Source organism: Meles meles, chromosome 9 (genome assembly GCF_922984935.1).
Source record: "Meles meles chromosome 9, mMelMel3.1 paternal haplotype, whole genome shotgun sequence".
Lineage (NCBI taxonomy): Eukaryota > Metazoa > Chordata > Mammalia > Carnivora > Mustelidae > Meles > Meles meles.
In genome coordinates, this window is record NC_060074.1 from 28,182,931 (window position 1) to 28,196,755 (window position 13,825).

The 13,825-nt window shown below is 41.3% G+C and overlaps 1 pseudogene; it reads left to right on the top strand.

Moving 5' to 3' along the window:
• The first annotated feature begins 554 nt into the window (after nucleotides 1-554).
• On the top strand, nucleotides 555-719 carry LOC123951308 (annotated as a pseudogene).
• The last annotated feature ends 13,106 nt before the right edge of the window (nucleotides 720-13,825 follow it).

Here is a 13,825-nt window from a genome sequence, read left to right on the forward strand (position 1 = left end):
CAGCTTTCCATCTAATCTCTCCTTGAGAACCTCCAATAGCAGAAAACTCATTAATTTTGGGTGTACTTCATTGTTAGACAACAAAAATTATTTCCCTTTAGCTAAGGAAGAAGTTCCCTCTCTGTAACTTGGTCCCAGAGAGCCCAGCTCAGTCTTGTGAGGCCACACAGGGGAAAAATATAACTCCCTTCTCTGTGCCAGTTCCTCCCATTTCTGCAAATATAACAAAGTGTAAACTACCATCTGCCAAGCCCATGTTCTGCAGGACTCTCCCACAATGAAATCTGAAGAACGCCAGCCATTGTAGAAGCAGCAGAAGATCCTCCCATGAAACCATGAGACTCTCCAGTGCTCTTCCATATAGAATGATCCTACCTCAGCCCTTCCCCTCTCCACATATGTTCTCCTAGGGTTTTTCAGCAACTTCTGTCGCTCTTTAAGGCAAGTTTCCATTTTCATCTACATTTCATCTAGGTCAGAGAGAAACATAGAGATTTGGTCTCCAGAACTAGCTACAATGCAAGCATGTAAGCTTTGATAGCTAGGGAACTGAGATTGCCTCTTGGCCTTTGGCTAAGATCAAGTGTAGCATCTGTTCTTATCAGCTTTATAGCTAGGGAATTGGTTTTTAAAAATCCTATTTTTGAGTGTTTAGGTCAGATAGGAGAGCTGAAACAGATACTCTGTTTACTAACTAGCCCAGGGCTATTTAAAGACCTACTGAGGACCCACAAAGTAAGCCCCAGAGCCTAAGACAGGCTCTGGACAAAGCCAATGTGCCAGGAATATGGGAATGACAAGAAGAGGACCTGAGTGTAACCAAAAGCTTCTCAACAATCAAGAATATAAAAAGTAGTGGAAAAGGAAGTTATCTTTCCGGTCATTCCCTTCATCTTCATGTGTACTTTTTTCCTAGCCTCTTGCCACTGCCTGCATATTTAGGAGCGCCATAAATGTATGTTAAATAAATGAATCTTTCATCAAAACCTCATTAATAGCTCTTGTTTTTTATAATTTAGTCACTTACATGACCAAAATTTATTAAGCACCAACAGTGTTCTAGGCACTGTGTCAGACACTGAAGAGTTTATAGATAAATGGGACATGAGCTCAGAGTTAAAATCCTGGTAGGGTAGGTGAAATATTTACCCAAGCAGCAGTAAGCCCATAGGATGTGATCAAGATTAGATAACGTGGATTCTAAACATAGGGAAATGTTATAAAGAGGTTTAGTAGAAAGGCTTCATGGGAAAGGACTCACTTCAACTCATCTTACTCTGTTAAACTTGAAGCTTGATATCCCCTCCTCAATTACAAGAACTCAGTCTGATTATTCAAACTAAAATCTTAGACACGATTTTCCAGTCAGAGCTGGAGGGAAAATTTTTCCCATGGAGGGTCCTTGTTTCTGGCTCCTTCTTCACTTCCTGGCAAGACCTCGGTTGGCGCTCCTCTGGACGACCCACCCTATTGTAAACTTCTCCCTGGCAGCTCACCTTCTCCCCGGGCTTGCAACTGGGAATCTCATACCTGGCTGCAGCCAAAAGATTTCAGGAAATGGTGCTTTGGAAACACATCTTTAAAACGAAAACAGATAAAGCAGCTGGCCATGGAGCCAAGGAAAACTCTACTCTTTCTGAAAAGCAAGCAGTTTGTTGGCACTAAAAACCTACCTGCTCTAAGCCACCAACACATCCTCTAATAAATGCACTGGCACACACAAAGACACATGTACACACAGACACTCACTGAGTGGACAGCGGAATATGCCCTTGAAAACCTGAGAAACTCACTTCCGATGCACTTTGGAGGGACTTGTGGCTGCTAGAGACACTCCAACCCTTCAAAGCTCTAACCCACTAGGCCTGGGTTAGCTTCTGGAGAAAGCTTTATGACTTTTATGACTTCTTCCTCCACAATGCAATTTAAACCAAGTTGAGTGGAATTTTTGTAAGCATTTCTAAGTTAGATGCACTGTTTAGCAATTGTCACCTACAAACCCTGAGGATTGTGTTTCTAATGTAGTAAAAAGAAAAATAGAAGATGAGAGTAGAGACCATTTCTTCTACTAGGGTGGCATTAGTAAGTTGACCCTCACTTTGTGGAAGGCAGCCATACCTTACCAGAAAATGCCATTTAAATAATAATCCCCTTGCATGGTTGTAATACATTCCAATTTATAAAGTGCTTCCACTTGGCGAAGCCTCCCAACAGACTTGAGTAAATTGGTCAGGACAGTCATCCTTGCCTTGTGCAGATGAGAACACTGATGAGCAGATGATGAGTGTCTTGCTTGAGCACACACACGTGGGAAGGAAGCAGCCAACACATCTTCTTGCACTGCATCCAGGGCTCTGTCCATCACCATGTGCATTTTGCTTCTGCAGGGACTTGTGGCTGCTCATAATTTGAACATCAGATAATTCAACAACCTAGTAAAACCCATACCCTCAGAATATATCCTGCATGTAGCTGGGTTTCTTGGAATCCCACCTCTAAAAGTGAAAGCATCCCAAATCACAAAATTAAATTACACATGTTGTTTTTTGTTTCTTTTTTTTTTTCTTAAGATTTTATTTATTTATTTGAGAGAGAGAGCAAGCATGAGCAGGGAGGGACAGAAGACAACAGACACAGGGCTCCATCCCAGGACCCCAAGATCATGACCTGAGCTCAAAGCAGACTGACAGAGCCACCCAAGCACCCCATTCTTTGAGTTTCTTTTTTTTTTTTCATTTTATTTATTTTTTCAGTGTAACAGTATTCATTCTTTTTGCACAACACCCAGTGCTCCATGCAAAACGTGCCCTCCCCATTTCCCACCACCTGTTCCCCCAACCTCCCACCCCTGACTCTTCAAAACCCTCAGGTTGCCCCAACCTCCCACCCCTGACCCTTCAAAACCCTCAGGTTGTTTTTCAGAGTCCATAGTCTCTTATGGTTCGCCCCCCCTCCCCAATGTCCATAGCCCGCTCCCCCTCTCCCAATCCCACCTCCCCCCAGCAACCCCCAGTTTATTTGTGAGATTAAGAGTCATTTATGGTTTGTCTCCCTCCCAATCCCATCTTGTTTCATTTATTCTTCTCCTTTGAGTTTCTTTAAAGAAACAGGACAAGGGTTTTCCCACTGGAAATTCAGAGCACTCAGAAATCATCCTCTGAATCCTCTTTACATATCCATCCTCTCTCCAGTATCTGGCACTGCCACAGTGGCAACAGAAAAGAGCCTCTCTCTCCTCGCCTCTCTATGCCTATTCTCTCATTTTCACAATGTCAGATTTACCCTCTGCATTTCTTGCTCTCTGTGTCTGACCCTCCAGGAGGGCACAGACTGGACATCCAAGCTGAGTGGGACGCCTTGACTAACTCTGGCCTCCCTTGATAAGCCGGAATGACAGACATGACAACGGGGCCCAATTCCAGGAGCATGTTGTCAGGAACACACCACATCACAGACACAGCTCTCCTACACATCACTGGGTCCAGCCTCATCTAACCCCCAAAATCAGACTCATCTTACAGGTGGGAAAGAAACCTGACATTTGCTGAGCTGATAGCACACTAGAGTTATAGTCACTGTCAATACAAGAGACAAGAGGCTGAAACTATCTCCCTATGGGAAGATGAGCAGAGACCCAAGTAGGAAAGCATGAGTATTTACTAAAAGGCAAATGTAGAAATACCCTCAGGGAAAGATGAGCCTCACATGAGGAAGAAAGGGATTAACCCCACAGTGTCCAAGCACCAGGTAGCCACTGAAGCTTCTAAGAAAAACCCCAGTGACCCATTATCTGCCCCTGCTGCCAGCTCAGGTGAAAGCAGGCCAAGAAGCATACGTTTGTATTTCTTCAGGATTAGTCCATGAATCCAGAGTTCCCCAGACTCTTTGGCCACTGCCTGTGATTATCTGACTCTCAACCATGTTATAAGTTCTCTGAAGACAAATTCTAAAACACATTTATAACCTCAGTATCTGGTACAGTGCCTGGGTTCTTAGAAAATAAGAAACAAATAAATAAAAGGAAGATGGGGGTAGGGGAAGAATGTCTCTAGTCATTCCTATTTCAGCCCCATTAATAAAAGATAAGAAAGCTTCTACCTTTCCGCAAATGTGATCATCCTTGGTTCCTGTGATTATGAAGCTATATTAGGATTGTCAATATCTTACAATGAGTTTTTAAAACTTGATCTGTCTTTACTGTAGAATAGATTTGGGAGTCAGTCTCAAGGGAATTATTTGGATTCATAGAGTGAGCCTTGACTGTGGGACTCTAGGAAAGCCATGTAACTGGCCATAAACTTGAAGGTATTAGATGCCTGTTTAGGGATATTATTATCCAGAATATGAGGAGTTATTAGGATGATGGTTTGCCTGTTTATAGTCAGATTCATTGTCAGCCCTGCTCGGTCCTGTTGTATTGTCATAGGGGGCTAACCCTTGCTTGCTACATTTCCCAAACTCCATTCCAACTGACTTCTGATTAAGGTTGGCCAATTTCTTTCCTGGAGGAAGGAAAAAACCCAGGTACTCCCCTCATTCCATGCTTTAGGAGCATCCCAACAGCAGCTAGTATTCTTTGGGGTCCCACTTCCATCAGGAAGGCTCTTCCTCTACAATTCTAGCTTTCAAACTCAAGTAACACCACCTCCCCTTCCCATCTCTCCAGCCTTAAAGGTAGTGGTGGTATCCTGTTGATCTAGGGCTTGCTTCACTCATATGCCCTTTTAGATCTATTAACCCTACTTTGTACCAGTTTCCCATATTAAGGTTCCTCTCTTAACCTATCTGGCATAGGTTATGTTTTTCTGGACGGACCTTGACCAATACAGCTACCATTTTATATGAACTTTCTCAGCTCCTACTACTCTGCCAAGACCATGAGGAGTTTAAAAAACTATATGTAAGTGCAATGACCAAGGGTCTTTGGGGTCAACCAACTTCCTAAACTAGATGATAACTTAACTGGAGGAGCTCAGACAGTAGTGTGCCAGTAACTGTGTAACAAGGTCTCCAAGAGAGAAAATCCCTGATTTATAATGCTTGACACTTTCTGTAGCAAGTCTTCCCACTGTGGCTTACTTAAGCCCCCAAAACATCATCACTAAATGTGTAGTTGGAAGGAAACACACAGTGATGGGTCATCTGAGTGGCTTAGTCGGTTAAGCCTCTGCCTTCAGCTCAGGTCATGATCCCAGGGTCTTGCTCCCTGCTCGGCAGGAAGTCTGCTTCTCCCTCTCCCACCGTCCCCCCACCCCATGCTTGCACTCTCTCACTCTCTCTCTCTCTCTAATAAATAAAATCTTAGAATGCAAGCAAGGAAGGAAGGAAGGAAGGAAGGAAGGAAGGAAGGAAGGAAGAAAAACACAGTGAAGTTGAAATGCTGCCAGTTCACTAGACATCTGAGGAGAAACAACCATTTGCCCTGAAGCAACTGAATGAGAAGGGTGTATAAGCAAGTGTGCAACTGTGTTAAGTAAAAGAGAGAAAATTGGGAGGCTGCAGAGAGTGGAGAGAAGCCCAGGAATGGAGAAACAGCAGGAGAGTTGAAAATCGAATCAGGAAGAAATGTCAAATGGGAACTTGGGGAGTACAGCAGTAAGATTTGTGAGCTATAGTATCTTCCAAGAGAGCTGTGGAATCAACAGGAAAAGACTCCTTCTCATTAATATGTTAGGGAGTTGGGATTATTTGGGAGATGAATGAAAGAGCTGAGGGAGCTGCCCAAGAAGGACCCAACCACAGGGGGATTACAATGGATCATAGAGAGGTGTTGTTACAAGGGGCCACAGTGTATCCATTCCAACAGCATCATTTAACAGATTAGGATACTAGAGTCAAGAAAGGCTACAGCCATTCAAGCAGACAGAATCAAGACTAAATCTCAGCTTTCCTGGTGAAACCATTCATTCCTTCACTCAATGAATATGGCTTGACAGTGGAGGCATTACAAGCATGCACTGCAGATGTGGTGCTTGCCTTCAAGGACCTTACTACCTAGTATCAGAAAGAGAGATTATATAGCTTATCAGTTTGTAACTACTTTTTCAGGTGATAAGGTCTCTGAGGGAAAATACAGGACACTTGGAGAGACCTTACATGAAGACCTTATTTAGACCTAGGGATAGAGGAAGGCATCTCTGAGGAGCTGACACTGAGCTGAGACAGGAATGAAGAAGATGACTCTCTTAGGTAAAGACCAGGGGAAAGGAGTTTCCTGGTAGAGCTACATTACATGCAGTGGTTCTAGTTCAGGATTTGAGTCCCCCAATAAATACCATTTTATGTAGCAGGTCTTATCTTTCATCGCCAGACAGCCCCAAAATATGTTGAAACCTATAAGACTTGAGTTAGAAATAAGATGATAAAACTTTATTATAATATAATATCTTAAATTTAGGTGCAAGTACAAGCGTATGACTGGCTTTTAGCCCTATAATTTGAATGAAAACTGGTGGGTGCCTTGAGCCTGGGCAGTGTCACCTAGAATGTTTAACCTCTCTCAATCACTATACTCCACAACCCCACACCCAAATGAAGCCCCTGCCTCTCTCTGTGAGGAAAATAGTGGTAAAACAACATATTACCCAGACCATGTCTTTGTAATTTTACCTGCTGAAACTCACTGGTGATGTCTCTGTGTTTTCCCTGACTGTTTGAGGTAGATAACATTCCTGGGGAGCCCACAAATTCCTGGAACAATGACCCATTCCTCTCTCTACCTGCAGAGGTGAAAGCTGTGTCCAACCCTTTCTCCTGGGCTTTGGACTCCTGTTCCCAGACACTTGATCTTGATCTTCTGAGGTTGGGAGGTATTAAATCTCACATTTGTTTTCATGTTGAGTGGGTCCAACATATCATACTTCTCAGTCAGTTGTTCTCTCATTTTACTTTCAAATATCAACTTCAGCCAAGTTTACCTTCAGAGTCTTTCATGACCCCTTCTGCCCTTAACTTGGGGCAGAATGAACACCATCACCATTACACCTCAGAGAGACTCGCTACAAAAAATTTGGATCAACTTCACTTCCCCATTCTCTAAAATGGAGACATACTTTGCATGGAAGTAGCTGTAAAGAAAAACAAATAACCTACTTGTAAATGCTCCAGATTTCTTCCTGAAACACCATCTGGATAGCTTAATTCTATAATCCCATGGATAAGATTGTGACGTCTTTTGTGAGAAATGCCTGTTTCCAAAAGGCCAAAATTCCAGCCCACTAATATTTTATAACTTTTGACATGTTGCTTGAGTTCCTTCAGACTCAGTTTCTTTCCTTTGCAAAATGGGATAAATAATGCTGTTTAGTCTACTGGCAGCATAGGAACAATTCCTGAAATAATTTTGTGGATTTTAGAAGGAAAGATATCAGGGACATCAAAGTTTTTTGTGATTTTTTTTTCTTTATATTGAATTACTTTGACTAGAGGCAGAGGTTTTAAAAATTCAATTGAGGAAATCAGCAAAGAGATGCACACAAATCAGTGTGTTTCTTTTCCACGTATGGTATGGCTGTGCACTGTGTTGTCAAGGATAAGCACTTTTTATCAGCATTTTTAAAATGTGCTGATTCTCTTTTTCCTGAGGCTACTGGATGCAAGAGTCTGAAGAAAAGGGAGTTCCTGGTATCTCTGGAGAAGAGCTTATTTCCTTTCCCATGTTCCCCAAACCTACCCGAGATCACTTGTCACTGAGAGGAAGTGCCTTCATGGAGAAGCACAGAGGTTTGGAATCCGTTGGAATTGTGAGAGCCTTTTCAGGATTTCAGGAAATGGAGATTGTGTGAGACTCAAGGAGGACACACATCCATGTTAGAAAAGAAGGCAAAGTTGAAGAACATGCCCCCAAAAGGAAGAGGGCAATTTGATGCCCTCACTACCTCTCTGTTCTGAAACCAGAAGACACTCACCCTACCCTCTGGGCATTCAACATTCCACTGACAAATTCCCTTCACTGGTCCAGTTAATCAAATGGTCCAGAAACCAGCCCTTCCCCAACCCTAATCCATTGGACTTTCTGGTTTTCACGTGAAAGGTATTGATTCAGAAGACCCTGATGGCTCCCTGCTAAAAGGCTGATTTTTATTAAACACCCTGCCCCAATGTGTTTGGCACGTCCCAGAATTCTGTTCCCTTGTGTGTCCTTTGCATTTTCTTCACTGTAGGCCTCTCCTCCCTCAAATAAACCCTCACTTGGGTTTAAGACTTTCCTGGAAGATGATTCTATAGTGCTTCTTTCTAGACCTTCCCAACCCTCACTCTCATTCAAATGAGGGAATCACTAAAGGCCTCCTTGTCCTTGCCCCCCAACAGACCCTCATAAATCCACAGTGAAGTTGGGTTTTTTTTTAATTAAAGCGTCCAAATAATTAATGATCAACTCCATTTGTGCCATTGAAAACCCAAATGTCACACGGTTGAAAAGACCCAACCAAATAATTCAGTGTACCCTATAAAGCTTTTAAAAAAGCAAAGCCTAAGAGGCCTGCATGACTGGTTTCTGTGCTGTCTGAAAAGCTTGGTTGGGTTTTTGGGCACTTGATTGGATTCCAGGAATAATGTGCCCTGAGCACAAAGGGCTCTTTTGATGTGTCTGTGCCATGGCTCCTCCTTTCCCTCCTCGCTTTACCTGGGATACACATTCTCCTTGTCTCCCAAGTTGGAAAAAATAACCCATGGAGTAGAGGAAAAAACAGCAGAAGGAAACTCAAGCATGGGGGTGGGAGGAAACTGCAGTTCTTAGTCTGAATTTGGTTACTGAGTCTGATTATTTCACATAGAAGAGAAGAAATGGGAGTTTATACAATGTCTGTAAACAGAAACTGGAAAAGCGTGATGAAAAGATGCCTCTTGTTGAGTTGTGGTCCCTTGAGCTATGTGGAATGAATGAATATCCCAGTGACAACCTGCTACTTTCAAAGAGTCAGAAGAATTACAGATTGCCAATCCTGGAAATCAACTGGATTTACATGCTTAATTCAGGCAGACAGTCTCATAGTGAGTTCATCTTATGAACTTTCCATGGGTACTAGAATATTCAAGAAAGATGGAGAGAAAGAAGACAGACCCCTCATGGCTAGAATGCCCTGAGAAACGTGCCAGAGCTAACTCAAAGCCAGTATGAAGCACTGGACCTTGGAGACAAAGAGTGTGGTCAAGCCCCAAACGTGGGGATGCCCAGACTGGCAGCCCAGGGCAGCAGAAGTAGTAGACTGCTTGAGGTCTTTCTGGCCTAACTTGAATAGGCTGTTTTATCCTTCTCATCTTGTTTTTGTTATCTGCAAAAAAGATGAATTTTACTGTGTCAGCTCTGAGATTGTTTCAGAAGTCTCTCAAACTAGCAACTTAAAAAGAAAATCTACTTAGTCTTTTTTAGTTTCAATAATATTCTATAAATGTCTATATAGGGATTGTATACATATAGACTCATTACATTTACTTTAAGCCTTTGATATTTTTCATTAGTTTCAGAGGTAGAATTTAGTAATTCATCGGTTACATATAACACCCAGGGTGCATTACATCAAGGGCCCTCCTTAATGCCCATCACCCAATTATCCCTTCCCCCCAACCCACCTCCCCTCCATCAACTCTTGGTTTATTTCCAAGTATTTGATATTTCCTGCTATTATAAACAGTATGTATTTCTTGATTTTATTTCTTAATGATTTGTTGCTAATATATAGGAATACAATTGATTTTTGTATATTGAATTTGGATACAGTAACCTCATCAAATCCTTTACTAATTCTACTGATTTATCAATAGATTCTCCTGTCTTTTCTTCACCATCAGCTCTCAGCTGGTGAGTTCACAAGGAAGATGTTTGACATACTTGTTAAATTTCCTGGATTGCAAGCAAAAGAAATGATTGGCTAACTTAAATATAAAGAAGGATTTCTCTTAAGGTTATGGAATAGTTCTGTGAGTCACTGGAAAAAATGAACTACCAGACCTCAGAAAAGGACAGGGCCCAGAATAGCATTAGGGAACAAATCAACTGTCTCTTCAGGATGCTCTGTCAGGATGAACTCTGGACTTCTTTTTTGTCACTCCACTTATTCAAATTCCTCAGAGCAAATCTAGTTGTTGCTATTTAGATACAATCATTTATCACATTGCCAGTTGACTGACAGGTCCATCAAGACTATGTGCATTTCTGGAGGAGTGGTACCCCACAGGAAACTCACCATGGTAACATTGAAGGGAGAATTGATGCTATAGGAAGACAACAAGTGGCCAACATATGGTATCTAAGTAGACCTTTTGCCGCTCTCCCACCTTAGCAGGTACAAGATTAGCACTTAAATTTTGGGGAATGATGTGGTGATGGAGAGAATTCCCAACTCAGACAGCCCTATCTTCCCATCTAGCCATCAAAATCACTTGGGTTCAGTCAATGGTCCGTGTTACTCATTTGTACATGAAAGTGAATCCTTGGCCAAGCTTGTTTCTCTGGGCTTCACTCAACTTCCTCTACTCACTTAATATGCATTGTGCTGTCAAAAGAGGTTTGATTAATACCTGAATGTGTATATGTTCTTTCTTTCTTTCTGGACTCTATTCTGCCTCTTCCAAAGGGTTGTAGTATATTTATTTTGCTGTGGTTACTGTGGAATGAGAGACCTAGGACTTAACTGATACAATCAGTAACTACAATGAATTCTATCTGCTTATTGAACTGCTGACTCTGGGCTTGATCACACTAAGTGTACAAAAGATGTCTGTGTGTTTCCTAGTTGTTTTTAATCCATAGGAAAATGGATGGAGGTCATGAGGATCGATTTTCTTAAGGACCGAACTGTAGCAAAAACGAAGTGAGGTTAAAAGTCTCTTATCTTTGTCATCACTCATCTCCACCTTTATTTATTGCCCTCTCTGCTTTTCATTAGTATGCAGACAACTATAGCTGTAGACATTTTTATCCACACTCCAACTACTGCCCTGATTTCAGGTCCAAGTTATGAAACCTAATCTAAACTTTAGAAGGGAAGCAAGAAACTGAAACTTTAAATTTCAGCTTACAGAGTCCCCCAGGATGATTCCAGGAATTGAGAAGGGGGAGGCCCTGGGAATCAGAAACCAAAGTACCACCTCCTCACTCCCCTAAGAGGACCTAAGGATATTTGGAATAAAACTCACAAAATGCAGTTTTGACAACATCTGAACTACAAGAAGAATTGTGAGAGAACATATCCATTCCCTCCCTGCAACTGCTCCTAACTAATCCCAGACAGAAAGAGGTGTCTCTTATTCTTGAAGATCACTTGAAGGACATTTCACAATTTCCTTCAATCACCTGTTTCAAAATATAAGAAATGGGTGCCAGGAAAATCTTCCTCATATTCAAACACCAGCTCTGCCTTCAATTCAGACCATTTGGATAATTAAAGTATAAAATTTCGGAACTGGAAGAGACTTTAAATACCATTTAGTCTAGAGGTTACAATTGGTGACCCAGGGATTGAGACATATTTTACTAGGGCCATGGAAAGTTTAATTTTTAAATTTTTGAATTAGTTGCCAATACTTAGATATTGAGATATTTCCTTTTAAAAAATTCATATAACTACAGATCTTGAAAAAACAGAAGATCTGGGAACACTGTGGACCTCAGTCCCATGGCAATGATCAAGTTGGGAACTCCTCTTTAAACTGGTGTCATTAGGGAAAAATAAGCTAGGGCTTCAAGGAACCAACCAGGCCTGCTTATCTCATTTACCCTAAATGACTAGCCCTAATTGACATTGTGACCCCTGATTTTTGCCGGTGAGAAAACTGAGACCCAGAAAAAATGGTTTCACTGAGGTATCCAGCTCTCAGCACATCATGCCCCTAGCCCAGGGCTTTTCTCCTGTGGAGGACTTCTGGTCTATGGTCATGCTGACCTAAGGCAGCTAAAGACAAAAATTATAGAAAACAGAGAGGTTTCATAATAAAGTCAAAACCTACAGTTTTCATATTTTCTGTCATTTTTTATAGTCCATGGGCCAGCTCAGCAGTACGTCAATACAGGTGTGCCCATAACCATTAAAGTGGGTAACTGCTGACTGTCCAAGGATGGCCAAGGAAAGATCCAATAAAATGCTTAGGAGACCTCACCCCATTTTCATGTTGAGGACTAGGTGTGTGGGTGGGGGGATGGTTCTCAGTGCTTTGAATTCAGAATAAAAAGAAAAGAAGCAAAGGGATTTGCCCATTTCCAGCCCTAGAGTACAGTCTGGAGAAAACAAAGAGGACTTGTAGACCATATAAAGGTACTGCAGGGAATTTTACCTATAAAGAAAATAAAAACAAAAATTCCAACATATGTATATGTTTAGGAGAGTCTATTACACTTTAAGGACAATTTGGCAAAAATAAAAATTGAATAGTGTATTTCTCAGATTTCTCAAACTAGCTTTTTGGTATAATGTACATACAAGCTAAAAGTTTTGTTAATCTTTTACTCCTTCAGTGATCACTGGGCAGAGTAACAATTTTGTGATAATCCTTTCCTGCAACAAAAAAGAAAACACTAGGTTAAACATTCAGGCAACACGTGTGCAGCCCCAGAGTACCTGATCATTGCAGTCAGTTCAGGTTCTGAATAGGCCAACTATTGCAAAGACAAAAGAGCTGAAGGAGGGGCACCTGGGTGGCTCAGTGGATTAGGCCGCTGCCTTTGGCTCAGGTCATGATCTCAGGGTCCTGGGATCGAGCGCCGCATTGGGCTCTCTGCTCCACAGGGAGCCTGCTTCCTCCTCTCTCTCTGCCTGCCTCTCTGCCTACTTGTGATCTCTCTCTGTCAAATAAATAAATAAAATCTTTAAAAAAAAAAAAAGAGCTGAAGGATGTAAGTACATAACAACTACCAATTTTTTAAGCCAAGTATAAACCATTCCTTTGATATGTTTTCTGACTGTGACTGTAGCTCAACATAGGAAAAAAGTGGCCAAAAGAGGCTTTCCATCTCTTTCCTGTAGCTCTTCACCAACCACCAAGAAAGGTTAGAGAAGGAGTCCTCTTCCCAAGAGCAAAGGTGTGACTTGAGTTTGAGATAATAGATTTTAATTGGAGTTTGAGGGAGGCTAAATGCCTCTATTTCTACCAAAAACTCTCAAAATTGGTGTTCATAGGGGAAAATAGCTTTCCTAGTTGGAAAAGTGATGGGAAAAGACAGCCAAGGTTTCTTTCTCAAGGTCAACTGATTTTTAATAAGCTTAGTGGTCTTTGGACATTACAAAACAATTGATTAACAGCCATTCCTTCCCAAAGCTCACTACCTAGAGAGATTGCATTTGCCAGTTGACAACCTTCTCTCCCTCACCTAAATTCCTCCTCTGGAAAATCAGCAATAAATTTTAAGAAAAAAGATTCTGAAGGGGCCAATTCAGAGCCTAGTGGTCTTTAAAAGCCACTTACAGTTGACTTGTTCTCCTTTTTGGTACTGGTTTGACACCAGCAAATATTCCTAGATGGAAATTTTTTTTCCCCTGATGATGGCAAAAACTTTTCAAAAGAAACAAGGGGAATGACATATTACAAAACACAACACAAAATGGAGATGACATTCAGATCAGGGGAAGAAAGAGGAAGTGCTGAAATAGCTGGTTATTAATATGCAAAGCAAAGTTAATTAAATTCTTACATCTCTCCTTGAACAAAATTGCATTTAATGGTGATGAAATACATAGATATGGGAAAGAAAACCTTAAAACCTTTTAGAAAAAATTAGAGCATCTCTTTAAAACCTTGGAGTGAGATAGAATGTTTTTAATCCATACATGCAAAAATACTTAGGGCAACAACTTTTTTTTTTTTTTAGTTTTTTACTTAAATTCAATTA